We start from the raw sequence: 26,174 nt of genomic DNA on the forward strand, positions 1-26,174 counted from the left end.
GAGCTGAAAACTTCTTTGCCCGTGACACGCCACATCAAATAAGATTATTTTCTGCAATCAGTGCACACCTAGAGGACACAATAGATTACTGGAAATGGGACTTGCTTCTGGAGTCACTGCATGAAAGGATTTTAAGAGCCTTCTGTTAGATAAAAAAACATCACAGTGTTTTTTACTTTGAGTTGCAGGACTTTGAACCTTTGCACAAACCAGCACATTATCATTACAATTATCTTCTGATTTTCTCGTCCTTTTTGAAAGCACTAAGGAAGCCTTCAAACTTCAACAAATGACGGCGACTTTATCTGTAAAATCATAAAGGAGGGAAGCCTAAAAACGCTCTTTGGAGACTTGGAGAAATGTATTTTCTGAAACCATAAAATCTTCATTCATTGAGCTTTCTCATTGAGACATGCAAAACTGTCCCCTGGCAACATAGAACATGGGTCGTTTGTTCCATGTCATTTCAGCAAAACATGACACCCACCAACTCAGATTGTTCTGAAATCGTTTCTGTAGTTAGAAACAGATAAGGTGGCTCCCGACTCCTTGTGACAGGCTGACATCTATCGTTAGTTGAACGGTGTTTCCTCTAGCACATTGGTGCAGCTGGCTTCCGGGTTAAGCGGGCGTGTGTTAAGAAGTGCGGTTTGGGGTGTCATATATCGATAAGATAAGCATTCCTGAAGCATTCTTTTGCTGAAATAGAATTTGATCTCTGAGAAATTAAGCTAATCGATTGCACCCAAATGGGCCATTTTAATAGAATATTGTATTCATATTCAATAATTATAGTAAGTAACATCCGATTTGGACCAAACGTTTTTCTAATAATGAGTAATACATCTAATAATAAAAGCCATCCGCGGACCCCCCACACCCCAACAACGAGTATACAGTACCAGTTCTCTATGTTTGACAAGTAGTATAGAGCTGCAATTCAGAGTATTGCTTCTTCATCCTATGTAATGTATTCTCAGTGAATTTGGTGATGTTTTCCCCCCTTGTTCAGAGAAATTAGTAATTGAAGCTGTTGGGTTTATGTCCAAATCTACATGCTGCTATGACCAGGTTCTGACCTCTAGATGGTGCTGTTCATGCTATTAGTTGATTATTTTTTTAAAGAATCCCCCCCCATTATTTCACACTTACGTATTGGTGTTCTTACCCTGTAAGCAGTCTATGGACCAGATCTGACAGAAACCATGCTTTGGTTTGTTTACCTGGCCACTGTTACAAATGCTAACTTTTTGGAGTTTTCTAAAGCTAACCAGATTCAGTTAGCATCATATTCCAGCACAGGCTTCATCCATACTACGATGGTGGATATTGCTCGTCCGCCTGCTGTTGACTCTAACAGGCTTGTAACTGTGCATGCATGTCGCACATGGCTATTCGAAAACTGACCTCTTCATTGAGACAATCCATGAGGGGCAGTGCCACATTTTAATTTGTGCCAAAATCAAAATAAAATAAAAGTTATCTTGCGATTTCAGCAGGCCATGGTGTGAAATAGGCTTTTAAAATAAAGTGCCGTATTTATTTTATTACTTATCGTTAATTCTGACTTTGGGGTCCTAAGCACCTTTTTTTCTCACTCCTATCGATTAAATAATTGTATTAAATCACACAAAAGTGTTACTGTACATTTAAAATGCATTCTGTCATTACTAAATGTGTAAGGTGATATAATTTTACAACAATCTGAGATGGTGGGTGTCATTCTTTCAGCAAACAAAGTTATTCCGTATCGTTGTGTTTTACCATAACCACAAGGCTTATTTTGTATCTGGTAGTCATTTCACTGAAGTGGTACGGGGTCCAGTCTCCCACGGGAATCATTTATTGATGCTCCAGCTTGGGTTAAGGCTAAAGGTCCAGGGTCTGCACCTGTGCATTCTTTTCACAAATTCCTCAGCTGCATCTTTGGATACTACATCAACATGCTTTAAAACCTTTTATTTGTTTTGAAGAACTCATATTTGGAAAAATTCCAAGGCACTCTTCAAATTTCTCAACATGTTGAATACCTTTATTGAATTGGCATACTCACTGGGATAAATAAAACATTTCACAGTTGCTCGTTTCAGCTACGTCTTAGAGGTGTTATAGTACAATTGGTGGCGTGCATATAACACGCTGTCTTAAACATCCAATGATTCTGGTGCACTGCTTTGGAAATGGCCCAAGTGATGATCCAACAATGTTAGTTTGGATTGAAACAGACCTGTCACACAGCTTCACATATTCATCAGACATGCACTCAACTCAAAGAGACAGAATACAGTCTTGTCTCATTCAGTGAGAAATATTGTTTTTTAAAAGCCCAACTGATTCCAGCCTCCCCGCACATTCCAAAGCTGCTAATCGAGGTTAATTGAGAGTAATGAAGATGTGTGACAGAGCCTAGGAGTGGCAGTGGCAGCCACAGCTCTGTGGCTACACTCCATCTCCCACAGTGCTGTGTAGGTAACAACACTTGATGAGGGTCCAGAATTGTGTATCCTTACAGTTTGCCGCTCAGACAGAGTCGGTGTCACGGACTGTGCAACACCTGCGCTCTCTTTTATAGTGCGCCCTCATGAACAGAGCCAGATTTTGCTGCGGAGGTACAGGTGCATGCCAGAACTGAGAGGGCGGATGGCACAGCTGTCTTATCTCACTCCATCAGGTGCTCCCCGTTCATATTGCATTAAAACACTTGAAATAGTTTATGCGTTTCAAAATAGAATGGTCTAGTCAGCATCTTAAAACTGAGAGTTGTTAATGGGCCAGTTAACTACTTTAATTGAAAGGTATTCACATATTCAATGGTCCTGATTAAGGTATTGATTTTCATTCAGTATTTACCTGCAGTTTACACTTTATGCTCTTATTATTGTTGCAGTATATGGCAACAGGTAGATGATATTGAGTGTGCTTAGCTGCATTTTTTTTGTTGTCCACGGAGCAGGTATCCTAGCTGTGCTAATGACTAAATTGAGCTGTAAGGTAATGTGGTCAAACATTGTTGCTAATTTACACACTGTGGGCGAATCCTATCCCCTATTACAATTTCTCAAAATGACCATCAGATTTCAAACAGTAAATCATGCAAATCATTCAGTCAAATAACAATCCTTGATCCACCTGCATGCTCTGCATTAAGTTACATAACTCACATCTTTTAAATTAGTAATTACTTTTCCCACAAATGCAATATTGACAACATTTCAATTTAAAACACATTTTAGGGGGGGGGGAATGTAACAACACATTGCTCAAATTAACCATTCTAAATAGTAATTAACTGTCATGGGGAAGGAGGAATGAGTGGAATGAGCGCACTGTTGAAAAGTGGAATAAAGAGTGTTAAAAGTGACTATCAATACACTGCTGGGAACCAGGGATGAAAGTAAAATGGGGGAATAATAAGCTTTCACTGTACTGATAAGTAACCAGGTCTGACAGCGGAGGTAATTAGAATGAATTATGGAGGGACTGTTATTTCTCTCCGCCTTGCCTCACAACAGATCTGGCTCTGTGTGTTTGCGGAGAGGCTGCTCACTGGGCTGTGAAATCAGAACCATCTGACAGCATTCCCTCCCTCTTTCCCCTCCATCTGGGAGATCCCCCCCCATTCCCTTCCAACACGTCTTGTCTATCCTGTCACATGTGCCTCATGCCCCTCTAATAGAAAACATCCTCCTCATCTGCATCTATTGAAGTTCACCACTCCTACCTCCTCCACCTCCCCCACCTCCCTTCCACTCCCCATTTCTAAACCAGGGAGACAGGTGAGGCCAAGGAGAATTGGACTGAAGGTCTTTCGCTCACTAGGATATGGACACAGACAGACAGCTTCTGTGTGTTTTTGTCAATTCATCAACAAACTGCTGCCCCCTCACTCTCTTTTTCCCTCCCTCCCTCCTTCTTTGTCTCTCTTACCTCCCCCATCTCTCTAGATCTGTTTTTACCACACTTCAGGACCAAATGGGTTGGCTGTCAGAGACGGAAGTCTGATGGCCGCTGCTGAAACTGGGAAGCGTTCACGTGTGAACGTAAATCATATATTCGCACATGACCTGCCTTGACTGGGGTCTGCAACTCCACCAGGGGAAATACTTCCAGATGAGTTGCTACAGTAGGTTGGATCATGTGAATCTCCCAGGAGTTATCGAACCAGTGGACTGCTTCTGGGTGACTGTTAAAGTTCTGGCAAAGTAACAGTTGTCTGTCACTACTTTAGTGCATAGGCCTACAACTGTGTAATATCCACTAAATTATTCAAGACATCATGTGAAATCTAGACTTATCTCCAGGTACTCTGAAGCTGTTCTAATATAGACACCCTATACTATTATAATAGTTCAAGTATCGGGAAATCTTTTGAGTTTGTGCGGGACATCCCCTCAAGGTTGAGGTATAGCATTTGAACAAAAATATTTATATTTAGCTTGAAACCACTTCCTGACTTTTTTTTAAACGTAAACATTAAATACTGTAAGTAGTATAATTTCTCGGAAATGTTCTTGAGCTCCCACACAAAAATGTGCAGTGCAGCAGTGTTGTCAGTTTAGGCCCTACAGCTAATACAAAGCCATGTTTTACAACAGTTTATTAGGTTTGGTAAAGTCACTATATAATTCTTAGGTTAAAAGATAATGGGATGTCAGGGTGAATTGATGGAAAATACACCATCATAAGGAATAGGAGAGCTCAACCCAAGCGGGAGGTGTGGCGAGTGGATTTAACGTTGCTTGAAAGCTGTTTTTGTGACTAGGGGGCAGTATATTCATTTTTGGAAAAATAACGTGCCCGTAGTAAACAGGATATTTTGTCAGGACAAGATGCTAGAATATGCATATAAATGACACCTTAGGATAGAAAACACTCTAAAGTTTCCAAAACTGTAAAAATATTGTCTGTGAGTATAATATCTGATGTTGCAGGCGAAAGCCTGAGAAAAATCCAATCCGGAAGTGACTCATGTTTTAAAAGCGCTGCGTTCCAATGCGTCCCTATTGAGCAGTGAATGGGCTATCAACCAGATTACTTTTTCTCCGTATTCCCCAAGGGGTCTACAGCACTGTGACGTAGTTTTACGCATTTATGTTGAAGAATATCCGTAAGCGGCTACATTGCGCAAGTGATCACCTGATGCTCCCAGAGAGATTCTCGGTAAAACACAGGAGGTAGCCATTATTCCAATCGGTCCTACAGAAAAACGAATTGTCCCGGTGGATATATTATCGAATAGATATTTGAAAAACACTTTGAGGATTGATTATAAACAACGTTTGCCATGTTTCTGTCGATATTATGGTGTTAATTTGGAATATTTTTCGGCGTTTTCGTGACTGCAATTTCCGGGTGATTTCTCAGCCAAACGTGAAGAACAAACGGAGCTACTTCACCTACAAAAATAATATTTTTGGAAAAAAGGAACATTGGCTATCTAACTGGGAGTCTCGTGAGTGAAAACATCCGAAGCTCATCAAAGGTAAACGATTTAATTGGATTGCTTTTCTGATTTCCGTGACCAAGTTACCTGCTGCTAGCTGGAAAAAATGCTATGCTAGGCTATCAATAAACTTACACAAATGCTTGTCTAGCTTTGGCTGTAAAGCATATTTTGAAAATCTGAGATGACAGGGTGATTAATAAAAAGGCTAAGCTGTGTCTCAATATATTTCACTTGTGATTTTCATAAATAGGAATATTTTCTAGGAATATTTATGTCCGTTGCGTTATGCTAATTAGTGTCAGTCGATGATTACGCTCCCTTATGCGGGATGGGGAGTCACTAGAGGTTGTGCAAGTAATTGCTGGAATATTCTGGCCTGTCTCTCTTCAACTATACTCTCCACGTTACGTGAGGTCATACACAGACTTATGATAATAATTGATTGGATTCATATAGAGCTTTTCTAGACACCCAAAGCGCTTTACATAGTAATGGGGATGCTCACCTCATCCACCACCAATGTGTAGCATGCACTTGCAAGGCGACCAATTTGTGCCAGAACGCTCACCACATATCAGCTTTGAGGTGGAGAGGTGAGGAGTGATATATGCCAATTAGGAGTGAGCGGGATGATTAGTTGGCATTGGATTTTTAATGACTACAGAGAGTCAGGACACTCGTTAATGTTGCCTCCAAAAGATAGCACCTTACACAGGGCAATGTCCCCTTCACTGCCCTGGAGCGTTGGGATTTGATCTTTAGACCAGAGGGACCCCTACTCGCCCTCCAACACCACTTCCAGCAGAATCTGATCTCCTATCCAAGCACCGACTCTGTACCGACCCTGCTTGTCTGTGCACAGAAGACTGTGAAAATGCAATTATTTATGGAAGTAGTAATGCCCGGATTGTTGTCTCTCTGACAACAATACTGCAGTACTGTAAATTGAGCAGGGCCGACGTATGCACATTTTTTATTTCATGGGTGTTATAGTAAAGACCATTCAACTAGTACGAGAGCACCAGCCCCTACCATAAGGACACATTGATACACCGTGATCCATTGGTGGCTAAAGAAATGAGCACATGGAACTCAGAGATAGCCTATAGGCCAATGTAGCAGCAGGCCTATAACTTCCATCATCAACTAAGTCTATTACATAGTAGGCCTAAAGCCAACATAAAAACTATAGAAAATATCCTGATGAAAATGCATGTTCTTTCAAATTGCATTCATCTCTCTTCTTCACCTGTCTGCCTCGCTTTCTATAAGTCTTGACTCGAGCTATCGTTAGCGAAGTGCAACATTGTATCAAATCAATCAAATGGATATGGCCCGAAGCTGTCACTAGCTAACTTTGTATCAACTTGCCTATTCGGGGCCCTCAGAGTTTCCTGCGTCAGTGAGCTTGGGACAGCAGCTATTTTTGTGCAAGCTTGGAAAAGACGTTTCCACTGGATTTAGGGGATCATCAGATCATAATATTGTGCTCTTTTGGTGATTATCAAGGCCAGGAGAGTGTTGGAATACTGTGAGGCAGGGCCCGAGGGCCGGCTCCAGGCATAAGCGACATAATATGAGGGGTCGCTTAGGGACCCAGGCCCCAAAAAGAAAAGGAACTCAGTTGGGGTTTCAACTTAGAGTTAGAATAGTAGAATACACAAGGAGAAAGTTAGAAATGCGGTTGTGCATCAGCAATTATTCTCTTGTTATGTTAATCACTGACAGCCACTCAATTAGCCATGTCAGCTAACAGTCAGCTAACAATGTTTAGATTGGTTAGTTAGTCTAGCCAGCTATCTTAACTTGTATTAATCAAGGCCAAATAGCGACTGGGCACATGCCCAGGGGCCCTGACCTACAGGGGACCCCATTGATTTTGTTAGTCACTCTCACTCAGATATTGACACGGTATAAGTCATGGCAAAATGTGTAGAATTGCTATAAGGAACTATTAGTCTATCATTTACAATGGATGTTAAAAAACAGACTTCATTGACTTATTGTGTGAGTTGAAGAAAGAATGACTGAGAAGCTCAGCTTATCTGTGGTGGACATTGTGAGTTAACACGATTAGAAATTCAACATCCCCCAAATGGAAACGTTCCTACATTTGCGCAGCATGCCAGGTAGGCCTACTTCTATGCATACTCCTATGCGTACTCAGCTTCGCCCACTCCCTCAACATTATCACGAAAGAGAAACCAGGCACATGCTCATTGCTCACATGGAGCTTTCCAAACAAAAGACAATGGAAAGATTGGCAAAACTCGTAAATGATGGTTAAGAAATAAACCAAAACATGTATTCTCACAAGTGTAGCAGGTTGTGAACTCCGCCAACTCTGATAATGAGAACAGTAAATTACTGTAATTAAAACATGCATTAACAGAAATGAATGTAACCAAATAACGGGGATTAATGGTACATTTACAGCTGATGACATACGTATGTAATGGGAAATTGATAAAAACAAACAATCGAAGAGCAAACAATTCACGCAAGAATTGGCGGGAGACAGCTGTGTGCATTCTGGAGAGCTGAGTGGATGCATTCTGGAGAGAGATATGTCTTATCTTCGCCACATACCCTCCCCTTCTTCTTGTCTCAACATTTAAAATTATGCTCAAGACACATTATCTTATCACATATTTTAGATGCTTTTCACTGACAGTGGCAACTCAATGATCAGCTAGGCCTATGGCCACGTGCGCTGCCCAAATTGCGGGCTTCTCAATTAGGCATAGGCCTAAGCACTTGTGATTTGAAACAATCCACAGCTATTTTTTTAAACTTCACTAGGGTATGGGGCAGCATTCGGAATTTTGAATGAAAAGCATGCCCAAATTAAACTTTCTGCTACTCAGTCCCAGAATATAGGATATACAAATAATTAGTAGATTTGGATAGAAAACACTCTAAAGTTTCCAAAACTGTTAAAATAATGTCTGTGAGTATAACAGAACTGATTTGGCAGAGGAAAATCCAACCAGGAAGTACTATTATTTTGAAAGGCTGTTTTTCCATTGAAAGCCTATCCACCATACAAAGACTTAGGACCCAGTTTACGAGCTCTGTGACTTCCTCTACATGTGACCAGTCTTTAGGCATTGTTTCAGGCTTTTACTCTGAAAAATGAGGGAGATACAGCACTTAAATATCAGTGGCCAGTGGAAATTTCCATTCATCAGCCATGCGCACTGATCGTGAACGCGCCTTTCTTGTTTCTCCTTTCCTATTGACGAAGCTTTTGTCCGGTTGAAATATTATTGATTATTTATGACAAAAACAACTGGAGGATTGATTTTAGACATAATTTGGCATGTTTCTACTAACTTTTATTGCACTTTAAAAAAAACCTTTGTCTTGGAATTAGTGCACGCGCTTTCTGCATTCGGATTACTGGACAAAACTCGCAAACAAAAAGGAGTTTTTTGCTCATAAAGAGGGACATTATTGAACAAAACTAATATTTATTGTCTAAAATGGAGACCTGGGAGTGCCACCAGATGAAGATCATCAAAGGTATGTGATTAATTGTAATGCTATGCTCTGACTTTTGTGACACTCCATGGCTGGAAAATGGCTGTATGCTTTTCTGTGACTAGCTAACATAATCGCAAAGTGTGCTTTCGCCGTAAAGCGTTTTTGAAATCTGACACAGCGGTTGCATTAAAACTTGTTCAGGATAGGGGGCGATATTTCCACTTTGGATGAATTGCGTGCCCATAGTAAACTGCATAAAAATCTGTCCTAAATTGCTAATATATGCATATTATTATTATTATTGGATAGAAAACAATCTGAAGCTTCTAAAACCGTTTGAATTATGTCTGTGAGTATAACAGAACTCACAGGGCAGGCAATCTTCCAAACTAGTTTTGGGATCCTGAAAGTTGGGGCAACTTTGACGTCATCGCCCCCTCCCTTCCCAACAAGTTATGGGTCTGGAAACACTTCCTATGTCTTCCACTAGATGTCCTCATTCAGTAGAGCGTTTAATTGTGAAAATGCTGTGAACTTTGACCCAATGAGGCAAAAAACTTTGAGTATCGCAAGGATTTCCATGTGCGTTAGGGCGCGCTTTGGGCACAGAGCTTCCTTTGTTCCAGCTAGCCCTAGATGAACTAGGATTGTCCGGTTGGAATGCCATTTGTTTTTGTACGTTTATAACATCCTAAAGCTTGATTCTGCACTTAGTTTGACCAGTTTAGTCGACCTATAATATGTAATTTGGAAGTTTTGATGCGCAATTATTCTGGACCAGAAGTCATTTTTTGGGCATTTGAGCTGAAAGTGGTAGCATATGCTACTACATGGACACTAGAATTGAAACAAAACGATGTATTGGGTAAGTATGACTCCTTCCACTACATTCTGATCGAAGACCATCAAAGGTAAGGGAATATTTCTGTTGTAATTTTGTATTTCTGTTGACTCCAACATAGCGGAGAAATATTGTTACGTCTGAGCGCCATCTCAGGTTATTGCATAGTCAACTAATTCTGTAACGTTAAAAACAAATCTGACACAGCGGTTGCATTAAGAACCAGTGTATCTTTCTAACTATATGTAGAACATGTATCTTTAGTCAAAGTTTATGTCAAAGTTTATGATGAGTATTTCTGTTATCTGGCGTAGCTTTCTATAATTTCTCCGGACATTTTTGATAATTTTATGAACATGGCGTCAATGTAAACCGTGATTTATGGATATAAAATGCATATTATTGAACAAAACATAAATGTACTGTGTAACATGTCATATGACTGTCATCTGATGAAGATTTTCAAAAGGTTAGTCAATTATTTATTTTTTAATCCTGCTTTTATAATTTTATATTTTCTGGGACAAAATGGCTGCCTCTTGTCTTTGTTTCGGTGGTGGTCTAATATAAATATGTGCTGTGTTTTGGCCGTAAAACATTTAAAAAATCTGACATGCTGGGTAGGTGAACAAGGTGTTTATCTTTCATTTGAGGTATTGGACTTATTAATGTGTGGAGGTTAAATATTTCTAAGAATATTTTTGCATTCCCTGCGCCACCGTTTCAGCATAACGGGGGGGGGGGGCGCTCCCTGAGAGGGACCCCTCGCTTTAACAGGTTTTAAGGAGAGTGTTATCTATATTTCCATGAAAACACTTGTATAGATTATCAATGTTTATGATGAGCATTTCTGTCATTTTATGTGATTCTCTGCACTTTCACCGGATGTTTGTTTGAGACAATGTATTTCTGACCACAACGCGCCAATGTAATCTCAGATATTTGGATATAATCATGAACTTTACCGAACAAAACATACATGTATTGTGTAACATGAAGTCCTATGAGTGTCATCTGATGAAAATCATCAAAAGTTAGTGATTAATTTGATATATATTTCTGCTTTTTGTGAATCCTCTCTTTGGCTGGAAAAATGGCTGTGTTATTCTGTGAATAGGCACTCACCTAACATAATCAGACACTGTGGCTGGATTTACAATTAGTGTATCTTTAAAATGGTGTAAAATACATGTATGTTTGAGGAATTTTAATTATGGGATTTCTGTTTTGAATTTGGAGCCCTGCACTTTCACTGGCTGTTGACAAGGTGGGACGCTACCGTCCCACATACCCTTGAGAGGTTTTAAAGATGCTAATGCTCATGTTCTCTGGTGAAGTATTTAAAATGATTTTATTTAAACAGGAGTTATTACATCATTTTGACAAAAAATCTAATTTACTTTAGGGGAAACCAGCATCTGAACAGTGCACATGCCAACTGTCCTTTCCAATTTGCAAGTAGCTGATACCAGAGATCTTTGTCTGGCCAAAAAAAGAGTATTTACATGTCATATTGTTTTTGCCCAGACAGCATCAGATACATGGTCTACACATACTGAGACAGTGGGGTGCAGACATTTTCGGTCACTCAGATGCTTTATCTGAGATTGATGCTTCTTTCTGTTGGCTCTCCTCTCGGTCAAATAAATCATTGACATTTCAATATTTATTTTGGACAGGCAAGGAGGTATGGTAGGGCAGCCTTGGATTTGGTGATTTTCACATTTACGGAGTGATACAACTAGTAGTGCAGCAGGAGAATAACATTTAACACTAAAAGAAAAAACCTTGGTAACGTAATATCGGAGATTGCAATGGTGTATCTCCGTAACCCCTCTTGAATGCCTTTGATTACATGTGAAAATGTAGTAATGTCAAGAATAACCCTAGAGAAAAAAACGATATGGTACAACTATACACACACACGCACACCGCCCATTGGGTTGTTCCGCATTCCAAAAAGAAACTAACTAACAATAAACGAACTAGCATGGAGATGAGTGTATGTGGCCCTATTCCATTGAAAGGGTGCCCACTTTACTTCAACCCCAGCCTGCTGATTTGCAACCATGGGCTAAGGTGATTAATGCCCGCACAAGTAAGATGGATGTCGAAAACTGCCAAGCACACAGGAGGAATGGCACTGCACAGACCTAGGATGGAGACGAAGAATGAATCAAATGTGACATGCAGGAACTGTGGCACAGAGAGGGAAATGGACCATTTTGCATAATACATAAATTAACTCTGGGCCACTGGTTCGAGCGACTCTCCAGTGCACTGCTCTTACTAAGCAGGAAATTAAAGTGAGAGGCATCTGACAGATGGCTTGACTACTTGAACTAAGGATAAAATATAGCACTGTGAGTGGGATGTCATTTCAAGTTCCATAAAGTGAAATAGGAGCCACCACCTCGTGTGTGTTCGTTTGAGTTGTGTGGGTCTGAGAGGAGACGCATAAAGCAAGTTAAACCCCTATTATTACCCTTCAATATGTTTAAACCAGGTCATTAACATGTTTTGTACACCAGATTATTAACGTGTTTCTTCAGGAAGTAAAACAGCAAATATTATGGATCGTCAAGCATGCGTGGCCTGTCTAACAAAAAAGTTAAGTACAAAATATGTTGAATGCTGTTAAGTGCTAACTTTAGCAATTGGTTGAAACTTCCCCACTTCAACAAAGCAAGGCTTTTTGGGAACAAAGGCCACTAAAAAGCCATGAATGAAGAGAAAGAGAAAGTAGAATGCAGGGAATCTTGGCTGGCCAGGAAGTGATGGAACTCGGAGGACTCTTGACTCCAGGCACGTGCGCAACAGTAGCCCCCAGAGCAGTGGGAGAGTCTACCCAGCAGCTGCAACTTGTCAATGGGCTGTCAGGGAGGCCAAGTGGGAGTCTGTTACACTCATACACACCACCTCTCCCTCCTAAACACCATCCCCTCACACATATCCTTCTCCTTCCCTTCCAGATGTCTCAGGTTGTGAGTCCCTCTGGGGTCCCCCCCAGAGGGGTGTGGAGCCACAGTGCTGGCGTGGAGCTGAAAATGCACACACCAGGGGAGGCCCCACAACACTCTGATCGGGGCAAAGTTAGTGAGGGGACGCTGGGTAATTTATGAGACTATGGTCTAAAGTAAATTACCATTGGGTTTCTTAGTGTCTCTCCAGGGGATACTTATAGATTTTCCCCCTCTGTTAACTTTCTGTTTTTCCAGATTGGAAAGTTAAGAGTGACATAGAGTGAGAATTATTTATTTAAATGGTAGATTGTATACCTTTCCTGCCCTCGCAATCTAATTGTCATCGTAGCCAGATTGTAACGGTTTTCATATAGTGAAGGAGAGTCGGACCAAACTGCAGCGTGTCGATTGCGATCCATGTTTATTTAAACAAACGTAAACACGACTAAACACGAACACTACAAACAATAAACGAAACGAAAACCGAAAACAGCCTATACTTGTGTCAACTAACATCAAACAAGGACATCAAGACACTCAGGACAATCACCCACGACAAACTCAAAGAATATGGCTGCCTAAATATGGTTCCCAATCAGAGACAACGATAAGCACCTGCCTCTGATTGAGAACCACTCCAGACAGCCATAGACCTTGCTAGACAACCCACTAAGCTACAATCCCAATACCACCACCAAAACCCCAAGACAAACACACCACAATTACAAAAACCCCATGCCACACCCTGGCCTGACCAAATACATAAAGATAAACACAAAATACTTTGACCAGGGCGTGACACAGATTGGAAAAATCTATTTTAAAGCCATTTGGTTACCTGACAAGGAAACAACCCATTTCACCTTGAAAAGAAAACAACTAATTTCAAATATTTCAATATAACACAATTAGGATTGTAAACTAATAATGTTAATAAAATGGATAGATAACTTATGTGCATATCTGGTTTACGGACATCCCAAGTGTGTCATGCAGTAAGAAGGATCAAACAAAAAATGCATTACATACATTCAGTCCACGATAAGATGACCACCAAATATTTAGTAGTAATAAGTAAGTGTTATAAAACTGTACCAATACATTAATTGTAACGTAGAAGAGATCATTTGATCACATCAATCAAGAATAAGTTAATTCAGTTACCAAATGTGTACAATGACCATCACAGACCCTGAACAATATATAACTTTCAAATTTCAACCAAAGCTTTTAATTTGACTACATTAACTATTCCTTTAAGCTCTTAGTGGAGCAAAGGGCCTCGTTTCTTTATTGAAGCTATGCTAGAAACTGCCACGCTGCAGTGTCTCGATGACTTCAATGGCCAAAGTCACCATTAAAGTATTTAATGACAAGACTTCAGGAAACCATTATCATAGGGGAGTAATTCATTAATTATGTGTCCCCTTTCTCAACCCCTTAATAACCTTTTGTGACTAGGGGGCAGTATTTTCATTTTTGGAAAAATAACGTTCCCGTGGTAAACGGGATATTTTGTCAGGACAAGATGCTATAATATGCATATAATTGACACCTTAGGATAGAAAACACTCTAAAGTTTCCAAAACTGTAAAAATATTGTCTGTAAGTATAACAGAACTGATATTGCAGGCGAAAGCCTGAGAAAAATCCAATCCGGAAGTGCCTCAAATTTTGAAAGCACTGCGTTCCAATACGTCCCTATTGAGCACTGAATGGTCTATCAACCAGATTACTTTTTCTCCGTATTCCCCAAGGTGTCTACAGCATTGTGACGTAGTTTTACGCATTTATGTTGAAGAATACCCGTAAGCGGCTACATTGCGCAAGTGGTCACCTGATGCTCCCAGAGTGAATCTCGCGTAAAATACAGGAGGTAGCCATTATTCCAATCGGTCCTACTGAAAAAACAATTGTCCCGGTGGATATGTTATCGAATAGATATTTGAAAAACACCTTGAGGATTGATTATAAACAACATTTGCCATGTTTCTGTCGATATTATGGAGCTAATTTGGAATATTTTTCGGCGTTTTCGTGACTGCAATTTCCGGGCGATTTCTCAGCTAAACGTGAAGAACAAACGGAGCTAATTCGCCTACAAAAATAATATTTAAAAAAAAAAGGAACATTGGCTTTCTAACTGGGAGTCTCGTGAGTGAAAACATCGAAAGCTCATCAAAGGTAAACGATTTAATTTGATTGCTTTTCTGATTTCCGTGACCAAGTTACCTGCTGCTAGCTGGACAAAATGCTATGCTAGGCTATCTATAAACTTACACAAATGCTTGTCTAGCTTTGGCTGTAAAGCATATTTTGAAAATCTGAGATGACAGGGTGATTAACAAAAGGCTAAGCTGTGTCTCAATATATTTCACTTGTGATTTTCATGAATAGGAATATTTTCTAGGAATATTTATGTCCGTTGCGTTATGCTAATTAGTGTCAGTCGATGATTACGCTCCCTCATGCGGGATGGGGAGTCACTAGAGGTTTTAATATCACAGCCAGGTTCACTATGGTGTTGGATAGTAATGGGGGCCGAACCAGGATCTCTGCGTTTCCTGAAAAAAACAACGGCTAGGATAAGGCCTTAAACAAGTGTCGGTAAATATTAAACCTCCGTGAAAGTCTAATGAAAGGCCAAGAGACATATAGTAACAACTTGGAAGTGAGGAACATTGTTGTATATATCTAGCTAGTAGATGCAGCATATTGTGAATGTACTAAAGCACTTCTTCAAGCTAGTTCAGTGTCTGACAAATATATTGGCACCCTTCCACTTTTCTTGAAGGGAAAATCCACCCCAAAAATATATTTTGTTATTTTGTCCACTTGATACAGTCTCAAAATGTTTTGAATGTCAGCAGTGAATTTTTCAAGATATTGGGCTTTCAAAACCCAGTGTCACCTGCCACATCATGTGATGCAAAATGAACACAGGAAAATGTAAAAAACACAGGAAAAACATAAAACATAAAAAACACATTTGACTGCACTGTGCCTTTAAATAATTCCCTATTTCTTCTTAAACAAGTTTAAATGGTCAACACACCTTGTTATTCCTGTGTTATATTATATGTACAAAACATTAGGAACATCTGCTCTTTCCATGACATAGACTGACCAGGTGAATCCAGGTGAAAGCTATGATCCCTTATAGATGTCACCTGTTAAATCCACTTCAAATCAGTGTAGATGAAGGGGGGAGAAAGGTTAAAGAAGGATTTTTAAGCCTTGAGACAATTGAGACATGGATTGTGTATTTGTGCCATTCAGAGGGTGAATGGTCAAGACAAAATAATTGAAGTGCCTTTGAACAGGGTATGGTAGTAGGTGCCAGGCGCACCGGTTTGAGTGTGTCAAGAACTGCAACGCTGCTGGGTTTTTCACACTCAGCAGTTTCCCATGTGTATCAAGATTGGTCTATCACCCAAAGGACATCCAGCCAACTTGACACAACCCGGGAGGGCAGGCAGCGGTGTAAAGTACTTAAGTAAAACTATTTATGGTAATACTTAAGTTGTTTTTGGGGGTATCAGTGCTTTACCTTACTATTTCTATATTTGACAATCTTTACTTTTCCCCACTACGTTCCTGAAGAAAATAATATTATTTTACTCCATACATTTTCCTTGACACCCAAAACTACTCATTATATTTCTAATGCTTAGCAGGGCAGGAAAATTTCCCAATTCACACACTTATAAATAGAACATCTCTGGTCATCCCTACTGCCTCTGATCTGGCTGACTCACTAAACACAAACGCTTTGTTTGTAAATTATTGTCAAAGTGTTGAAGTGTGCTCTTGGCTATCCTTAAATTTAAAAAAACAAGAACATTTTGGAGTCTGATGTCATGACTGTCCTGTGAGGATCCAAATAGGTCAGATCAGCAAAGCAATAAATAACTTCCACCAGACCCCCTCTCACCTGCAGAGGGAGGAGTGCTGGTGGGGGTTAACACCTCACTCCCTGTTGTAAATCAAGGACAGAACACTGACATCCCTCTCCAAATTCACCAAAGAAATGTTCAGTCACACCCTGATCTGTTTCACCTGTCCTTGTGCTTGTCTCCACCCCCTGGGTATTTACAGTGCCTTGCGAAAGTATTGAACTTTGCGACCTTTTGCCACATTTCAGGCTTCAAACATAAAGATATAAAACTGTATTTTTTTGTGAAGAATCAACAACAAGTGGGACACAATCATGAAGTGGAACGACATTTATTGGATATTTCAAACTTTTTTAACATATCAAAAACTGAAAAATTGGGCGTGCAAAATTATTCAGCCCCCTTAAGTTAATACTTTGTAGCGCCACCTTTTGCTGCGATTACAGCTGTAAGTCGCTTGGGGTATGTCTCTATCAGTTTTGCACATCGAGAGACTGACATTTTTTCCCATTCCTCCTTGCAAAACAGCTCGAGCTCAGTGAGGTTGGATGGAGAGCATTTGTGAACAGCAGTTTTCAGTTCTTTCCACAGATTCTCGATTTGGATTCAGGTCTGGACTTTGATTTGGCCATTCTAACACCTGGATATGTTTATTTTTGAACCATTCCATTGTAGATTTTGCTTTATGTTTTGGATCATTGTCTTGTTGGAAGACAAATCTCCGTCCCAGTCTCAGGTCTTTTGCAGACTCCATCAGGTTTTCTTCCAGAATGGTCCTGTATTTGGCTCCATCCATCTTCCCATCAATTTTAACCATCTTCCCTGTCCCTGCTGAAGAAAAGCAGGCCCAAACCATGATGCTGCCACCACCATGTTTGACAGTGGGGATGATGTGTTCAGGGTGATGAGCTGTGTTGCTTTTACGCCAAACATAACGTTTTGCATTGTTGCCAAAAAGTTCAATTTTGGTTTCATCTGACCAGAGCACCTTCTTCCACATGTTTGGTGTGTCTCCCAGGTGGCTTGTGGCAAACTTTTGACCCTTGCCTGCCTTGGCTCTGAATCCGCCTAACTGACCATATTGCCTGCCCTGACCTCGAGCCTGCCTGCCACTCTGTACCACCTGGACTCTGACCTTGTTATGATATTTTGCCTGTCCATTCTCTTGCCTGTCCCTTGGATTTTAATAAATATCAGAGACTCAAACCATCTGCCTCCCGTGTCTGCATCTGGGTCTCACCCTATGTTCTTCGTTTTAAGAACACTTTTCCCGCTGAAACTCTAACACGTTCAAATGTAACAACTGGAACAATATTTCTAACATAGAACGTGGGAAATGGTCAGAGGCAACCTATAACAACAATGTCATATTGTGTATTATTTTGTGATGTTATTAAAAATGTTATAAAGGAAATACTCTAACTTGACAAGTATACACACTACATGTACAAAGTTTCCATCTGTGTTGTGCATGCTATATGGAAAATTATGAAAGTATTTTTGTTAAGAGACGGATGTCATTTTAGAAACTATAAGAGGAAATTGTTTCTATAATTGTGCACAGTAAGTAGTCACTTCCCCCTTGAGTGAGGTCAGAGAGCCTGCCAGCCTGACGGAACCGCCCTTTTGAACGAACTGTATAAAATGATGAGTTAAAACTTCTTCAGGATCAGTGTTCCTTCCACGGGACGGTTGAGCTAACATAGGCTAATGCAATTAGTATGAGGTTGTAAGTAACAAGAACATTTCCCAGTTCATAGACATGTCTGATATTGGTAGAAAGCTTAAATTCGTGTTAATATAACTGCAATGTCCAATTTACAGTAGCTATTACAGTGAAACAAACACCATGCTATTGTTTGATGAGAGTGCACAATTTTTTACATAAAAAGTTATTAATAAACAAATGAGGATAATATGGGCAGTCTTGATACAAATTAATTAACATAAATACAGTGGTTCATTGGATCAGTCTAAAACTTTGTACATACACTTCTGCCATCTAGTGACCAAAATATATATTGCACCTGGGCTGGAATAATACATTATGGCATTTCTCTTGCATTTCAAAGATGATGGTACAAAAAATACAAAAGAACGGTTGTTTTTGTCTTTGTATTATCTTCTTCCAGATCTATTGTGTTATATTATCCTACATTTCTTTCACATTTCCACAAACTTCCAAGTATTTCCTTTCAAATGTTGCCAAATGTTGTCATTTCAGTCGAAAATTGAAAAAAAGGGGCGGATCCTTATTAAGAATGAACATATTAGATCAGAGAGACGTAGAGCTGCAGCTCACTTTTAAAGTGGTTTGAACTCTCAATCTCAGTAAGAGGTAGAGGCGATAAACTCACCTCCCGGACAATCACTGGTACGGCTGGTTAGATGTCCTAAGTAAGGTATCTAGAAAAGCGAATTTAAGTGGGACCAGTTAACCATCATATTCCACTATTCTCATCACCCCACTGGGAGCCATCGACACGGCTGGCTAGCCTATCTTCAAAGAAGCATCTTCCAGATTATTCATGATTTCTTACTCCAAGCAGGCGGTGGTCCGTGTGCAAAATATAAGTGAGTGTAGTTTCTAAATGTACCAACGTTACGTGTCTCTGTCCCTCGCTCTCTCTCACCCTCTCTATATCTTTTGTAACAAGCTTCCTTATTTTTGTCAGTCCCCTAGGGACCTGTTTCTAACTATTAAGTGTGTATGTTTATCCTGTGTTACCATTTAGTTAGCTAGTAAATAAATCATTAAACCAATTTGTGTAGTACTGAATCATAAGTAAGGCTCAGGTTTTTGCAGATGCAAGGTTACGACTGTTCAGAATGATGATATGATACGAGATGATTAATAAGTTGACTGTTTATAGATGTGATAGATAAAGACTTTTAGAGTTTAATTCAGGACATGGTAATTCTTTAAATAACCGCTCTTGTGGTGCCTCAAATCGTAATGAGTTAATTGTTATATGATTATTTTAAATTGGGTAACAATTAAACATAATGGGTTGATTAGATAACAGTCATCAGATCAATGAAAGTAAAGTCATGACACTGACTGGCTTAGTATAAGGAACCTGAAATGATACTTTTACTCGAGTCAATTTCTATTAAGGTATCTTTACTTTTACTCAAGTATGACAATTGGGTACTTTTTCCTACCACTGGGGACAGGGGTGAGCAGGTTGCGGACTAGTGGTGGCTATTCAGCAGCCTGATGGTAGAAGCTATTGGCCAGTCTTTCAATTGTGGCCATGATGCTCCTATACCTCCCGTGTCTTAGTGATGGAAGTGGGGAGAACAGTCCATGGCTGGGGGTGGCTGGGGTCCCTGATGGGTCCCTTCTTGGTCTTCCTGCAACACCTGGTGTTGTAAGTGTCCTAGAGGGCAGGCAGTGCGCCCTGCAGTCGATGGAGTTGGAGTTGCCATACTAAGCTGTGATGCAGCCCGACAATATGCTCTCGATGGTGTTCAATAGAACACTGTGAGGGCCCTCGGAGATGTGTACGCTGAGGAACTTGACGTTTTTGATCTCCACGATGGCCCATTGATGAGGATGGGGGCGTGCCCAGCCTGGTTCCTCCTGAAGTCCACAATCAGCTCCTTTGTTTTTCTGAAGTTGAGCGAGACTCTGTTTACCTGGCACCATGCAGTCAGAGTGCCTACCACCTCCCTGTAGGCCAACCTGTTGTTGCTGGTAATCAGGCCCACCAATGTTGTGTCGTCAGTGAACTTGATGGAGTTGGACCTGTGTGAGGCCATGCAGTTGTGGGTATACACAGGTTACAGGGGGGGACTGAGGACACACCCTTGTGGGGCCTCATGTTGAGGATCAGTGTGGATGAGGTAATGTTGCCTATCTTCACCACCTGGGGAGGCCTGTCAGGAAGTCCAGGACCCAGTTGCATAGGGAGGAGATCCGTCCCAGGGCCGTGAGCCTTTGTGGTGAGCTGAGTTGTGGTCGATAAACAGCATCCTAACGTATGCATCCCTTTTGTTCAGGTGGGTCGGGGCAGTGCAGTGACGATTACGTCTTCCAGGGATCTGTCGGGTCGGTAAGTGAATTGGAGAGGGTTCGAAAGTGTCAGGGATGGAGGAGGTTATCTGGTCTTTGACTAGCCTCTCGACGCACTTCATGGTGAAGGAAGTAAGTGCTACAGGTCGGTAGTCATTAATTTAAATTACTTTCCCTTTCGTAGGCATAGGGATGATGGTGGACATCTTGAAGCTGGTGAATATAACTGCCCGAGCTAAAGAGAGATTGAAAATGTCAGTAAACACAACAGTTGGCTGGTCTCCACATGCTCTGAAGGCGCGGCTAGGGATGTTGTCTGGTCCGGCAGCCTTGCGAGGGTTAACACGCTTAAATGACGTTTGAATGACCTACATATGTCCTCCATGGATACCGTAAGCACGTTGGTGTTTCCAGAGCGTTTTGATGTGTTTCGGAGTTGTTGTCCTGCTGGAAGACCCACAAACTTCAACAGAGACTGTTTTTGAACACTGTGATGAACATTGCACTCCAATAATCTACTGATTTTGTAATGTCTTGCACACATTCAAGGCCCCCAGTACCTGAGGCACCAAAGCAACCCCACAGCATTATTGAACCTTTCCCATCTTTTCTTTGAAAGCTTAATTTGGTCATTGGTAAACATAGGAATACCCCACTGCTGAAGAAGACACGTAAAAGCCTGATCAAAAACCCACCTAAACAAACCTAAATCCTGGCGAAAATGTTCTGTAGGTCAGTTAAACACAGTTTTAGCTCTTTGGGAATACAGATCAGTGCTGTGTTTACTAACAACGTGATTAAGCATTCAATGAAAATAACACCCTCACTATAATCAAATATGGGGGAGGTTTGATAATACTGTGGGGTTGCTTTGCTGCCTCTGGTACTGAGGGCTTTGAATGTGCACAAGGAATCATGAAATAAGCAGATTATCAGGTGTTTTGGAGTAAAATGTTTAATTCAGTGTACGGTGTCCATAGGAAGATTTCAGTCAGAGTTGAGTCAGCAGGAGGTTTGTCACCAGGACATGTGTCAGTAGCCAAACATTGTCGGACGTTGCAGCTAGATCATACAAATAGAGTGATGCCAGTGAGGGGTGTTTGTTCTACATATTATATATATTTTTTTACCTTCCAAAAGGTTGCGTCACGTTGAATTAACCCCTGGTCTGTTTGTCTGGTGGTCACACGTGTCTGTGATCAGAGGACCACTGGTTTTATTTTAGTGCCTACAGTAGGATACAAGATTTCAAGTAGTTTTTATAGTATTCTGTACATGCTTCCTTCTTTTCATACTGTCAATTAGATTAGGATTGTGGAGTAACTACTGTACAATGTTGTTGATCCATCCTCAGTTTTCTCCTATCACAGCCAAAATCTGTAACTGTTTTAAAGTCACCATTGGCCTCCTGATGAAATCCAGGAGCATTTAAATATTAGTCATTTAGCAGTTTAGCAATTTATGCTTGATCCGAAAATGTGTTCAGATGCTCCGTATGGAGGGTGTGACGCAATTGCGAAGCCTTCGGAAGCATGCAGAAGACAAATTGAGCTCCGTACCATATCGCTGTGCGTCTTCCAAATGTTGTAACAATGCGGAGGGCTCCATATAGCTCTGCATTGACATGATTGGTTGATGGCAGGTGGGTGCAGGAGGTCCTGTATAAACACAAACAACTTCCTTCACAACAGCTCTGCAAGAAGTATGAATGCCCTGCCTTCTGCTGAAGCAGTATCGCTTTAAATGCTGCACGGCCAATGCACACGTTGGATTGACCATGCAGCGCCTTTTACAGAGTGCATATATTTTCAAATTTGTTAATCCTAGTCCCCTGTGGAAATCAAGCCCACAACCATTGCGTTACAAGTGCCTTGCACTACCAACTGAGCCACAATTGTTTCTTTCCTCTCCGACAACTGAGTGACTCTTTGTAGTGACTGGGTGTATTGGCCTACACACAATACCACATAATGTCAAAGTGTAAATATTTTTTTATGTTTAGTAGAAAGGTTCGTCTGCAGTTATTTTGGTCTAAGGTTGTGCAACCAAGTACAAGCACCAGGGTGCCAATCATTTTGTGCATGCCATTTATCTTTATTTTCACATTTTAAATTGTAAATGTAGGTTAACAAAAATACAATTGATTCTGCAATGTTGAAAATCCAAGGTGTGGTGAATTTATTTTAATTTCTATTTATTTTAGAAGAAATAGGGAATTATTTAAGAAAAGTGGAAGGGTGCCAAGGTATATTGTCAGATACTGTGTCTCCATCTCCCCCTTCCATTCAGCTAACCATTGGTTTATTGCTAATGGGAGTAAGACCCGGCAAAGACTTATAAAACTTAAAGCCTTTCCCTACTCATTGAACATGCAACAGCAAGCAGAAGTTATTGCACACTGTTAATAGTATAGCCAGATTGGCTGATGGAAGGGTTAGCTGTTGAAAGAATATTAAGGTGTTGACTGTAACGTCTGAATGATAATGTGTTATGGTACAATTTTTCCCTTACTATAAATCAAAGCCAAGCAGCGGCATAGATTAGCATATTATTTTCACGAAGCCTGTATAGCATAAGATATGACATGTTCAGTATTTGAATTATGTATTAGTTGGACAGTGTCCCCAAGCATGCAGTGGGCTTTCAGGTATTTCATATCATAGCATCAGGCTCCTTATCCATTACAGGGAAACGTTTTAGCTGATATCTGGAAATATCAGAGGCAACCGTCTGAAACAACTCCTTAATTAAATGCATTTATCTGGCTGCAGAAGGAGACGGTTTTGCTGTCCATTTCTGTAACGGGCAAAATTATGACCTACAACACACAAAAAGATAGATAGGCCCCCTCCTAAAATAAAACTTGGTTTGCGCAATCTTAGTGATTTTCATTTTTGCAGTTGATTCAATTAGTAAAAAACATTACCCTTGATCGTTATCCTGTAAATATGTGGGTGCAGTTACCATACTGCATGTTTGACAAGTGATACAATTAGGTTAGAATGGCAACAGCTGTTATTAACGATGAACTAAGGCATAAATTCTGATTTGTAGCTTCATTCATTTTTAAGCGAACTTTGAATGATTGCAGTGTGCACATCACATCTGAAACCAGCCACCAACGTCTCACAGGTTAAATGTTTTGATTCACAATGTACAATTCAGGAGACTGTTGTACTGGGGGGGTATAGGATTATGGAAATCAGAAAAGCTATTTTCTCTCTGTTGGTCAGGCAAGCTGCCTAGTGTATGATCTGTATGTATAATGTGTAGAAGATAGTAGTGAAGTGTAGTGAAATGTGTTGAGAATACTCCACACAACACCCAAACACACACCAACACAAGCATATTATTGTAGTATTGAGTATTTAAGAGTGAAAGCCTTGATGATTGTTCTGAGTGAATTCATAAATCCACTTAAAGGTTTTGATAACTGAAACTGATAACCATGTAAGAGTATTAAAATGGACTGATTTCAGTGCATCGTCTAAACAGCTAATTAAGAACACAATTACCATAGCCAGCACTTCAAAGGCACATGAAAGAGGCATTTATAACAAAGGCAAAAGGTTTTGACGTATTCCATCTGTCTTTGTTCTGTTGATTTTCATTAATGTACTCTAAGTCATTATGTCTAATTGGTGGTGCAAGGTGGCCTTCAGCGGAACTGTAGGGAGCTTGGATGTGGTCCCAATTAATATGGCTTCGGCAGATTTGTTAGAATAAGTGCACGAGGCACATCAAATTGGTAATTGATTTGCTTCTCATGGTTCCACGAACACTTTGCCGCCATCATGCAAGATTGTCACTGTGCTATGCTATTATCGGGAGGACCAATGGACCACACTCAATCAAAACCGGACCAGGACAGTAAGAGATTAAGAAATGATGATAATTTTACCCCTTTAATTCAAACATGCTGTCTCATAGTGCAGTAATGACTATTCCTAGGGGTTCTGACCCCACCTTATGTAAGCACTTAGACATAAATATAGCCATATCCTTAATGACATGTAATAATACCTTGTGATCCAAGAGTGGACTATATTTTTACTCCAGTCCCAACTATTTCCGCTGGGGGCTATTGATCTCAGAGAGTTAAGACATATAAGAATGTTGACACTTTGGGCAGTTAAGATTTTACACTTAACGTGCCTGAAAAAATATTGAGGAATCCATTGTGTGTGACTTTCAGACACCTGAAAGGTGTTTTTGACTTTCCACTACTAGGTGTTGATTTCCTAAATCATCCGAGGAGGGAAAACTCCTAAATCCTAGTAAATATTTGCAGTGGATGATCACTGCGCTATAACAGGAAATGACTTGGGGGAAATTCTCCTTTCCTGCACATGGACCTGGTCCAAAACCATCATAGTCCCATTAATCTGATAGAGCTATCCTGACTGACAATCTGAAGTGCAAGGGGGCTAATGCATTTTAAATTTCCCCTCAGCAAACACTGATAGGTCAAGCATGAGTCACTATGGGCAATAAATAATAAAGCTTCAATATCATTCAATTAGAAACGCCAAACCTCTGATTATGCAGATATGACAGGGTTTTCTGTATTGGCTTTTGGCCTTCTGCTCCTTGGAATGCCCAGGAATGGACCTTTTAACCTTTCTTCCTGATGCCATTATAAATGAATTGTAAATGATAAAAGGCAATGGATTTTATCTGATAAGGTAAAGGTAATTTATAAATAATTTAGAATTTCCTGGTGTTTCTCCATATGAGAGATGCATAGCTAAGATAGAAAGAGATGAAAAGGCAAAGCGATTTGAACACAGTTCTGTTTTTGTGTGCCAAATGTTTCTTTCCCCATACAAACAACACCCGTCACTATTAACTCCAAAATTAGGACGAGCTCTGAATGGCCATCGTTGATGAAGATAAAACATAATCTGTCACTCGGGACAATATTAAGAATTTAACATTTCACAACGTATTACGCTCAACCAAGGATAAACAACACTGTTTGGAGTGTATTGGAACTCTGCACACAAGGCAAAGACTATTATTAGCACTAAAACAGCCAACTGCATTTACTTTTAAAACAACCAGCTCCAAAATATGGTTTTGGCAGCCATCTTTGATGCCAAAATGTCCAAACCTCTGTTGGGAAGTCTGTTTTTGTCCTTATGAAAAACACATTCTAACCAGTCTAACACTGAGTGGTGGTTAGAAATGAGCACATACAAATGATTTTTCCCTCACAGTGGTTCATCACCTTGACAGCAATGCAATCCACAAACAACCTTTGATTTGAGCCCTGTCCATCTCAAACTCAACCACACTGTATGCACAGCAATTACAAAAGTTTTATGTGAATACTGAGGGTGTGTGTGATCTACAAGACTCCCTCCCACTGAAAAAAATAGAGGTGTAATTTAGGACATGCCGTTTATTTTTTTACCATTATTTTACCAGGTAAATTGACTGAGAATAAGTTCTCATTTACAGCAACAACCTGGGGAATAGTTACAGGGGAGAGGAGGGGGATGAATGAGCCAATTGTAAGCTG

This window comes from Oncorhynchus tshawytscha, linkage group LG09 (genome assembly GCF_018296145.1).
Source record: "Oncorhynchus tshawytscha isolate Ot180627B linkage group LG09, Otsh_v2.0, whole genome shotgun sequence".
NCBI lineage: Eukaryota > Metazoa > Chordata > Actinopteri > Salmoniformes > Salmonidae > Oncorhynchus > Oncorhynchus tshawytscha.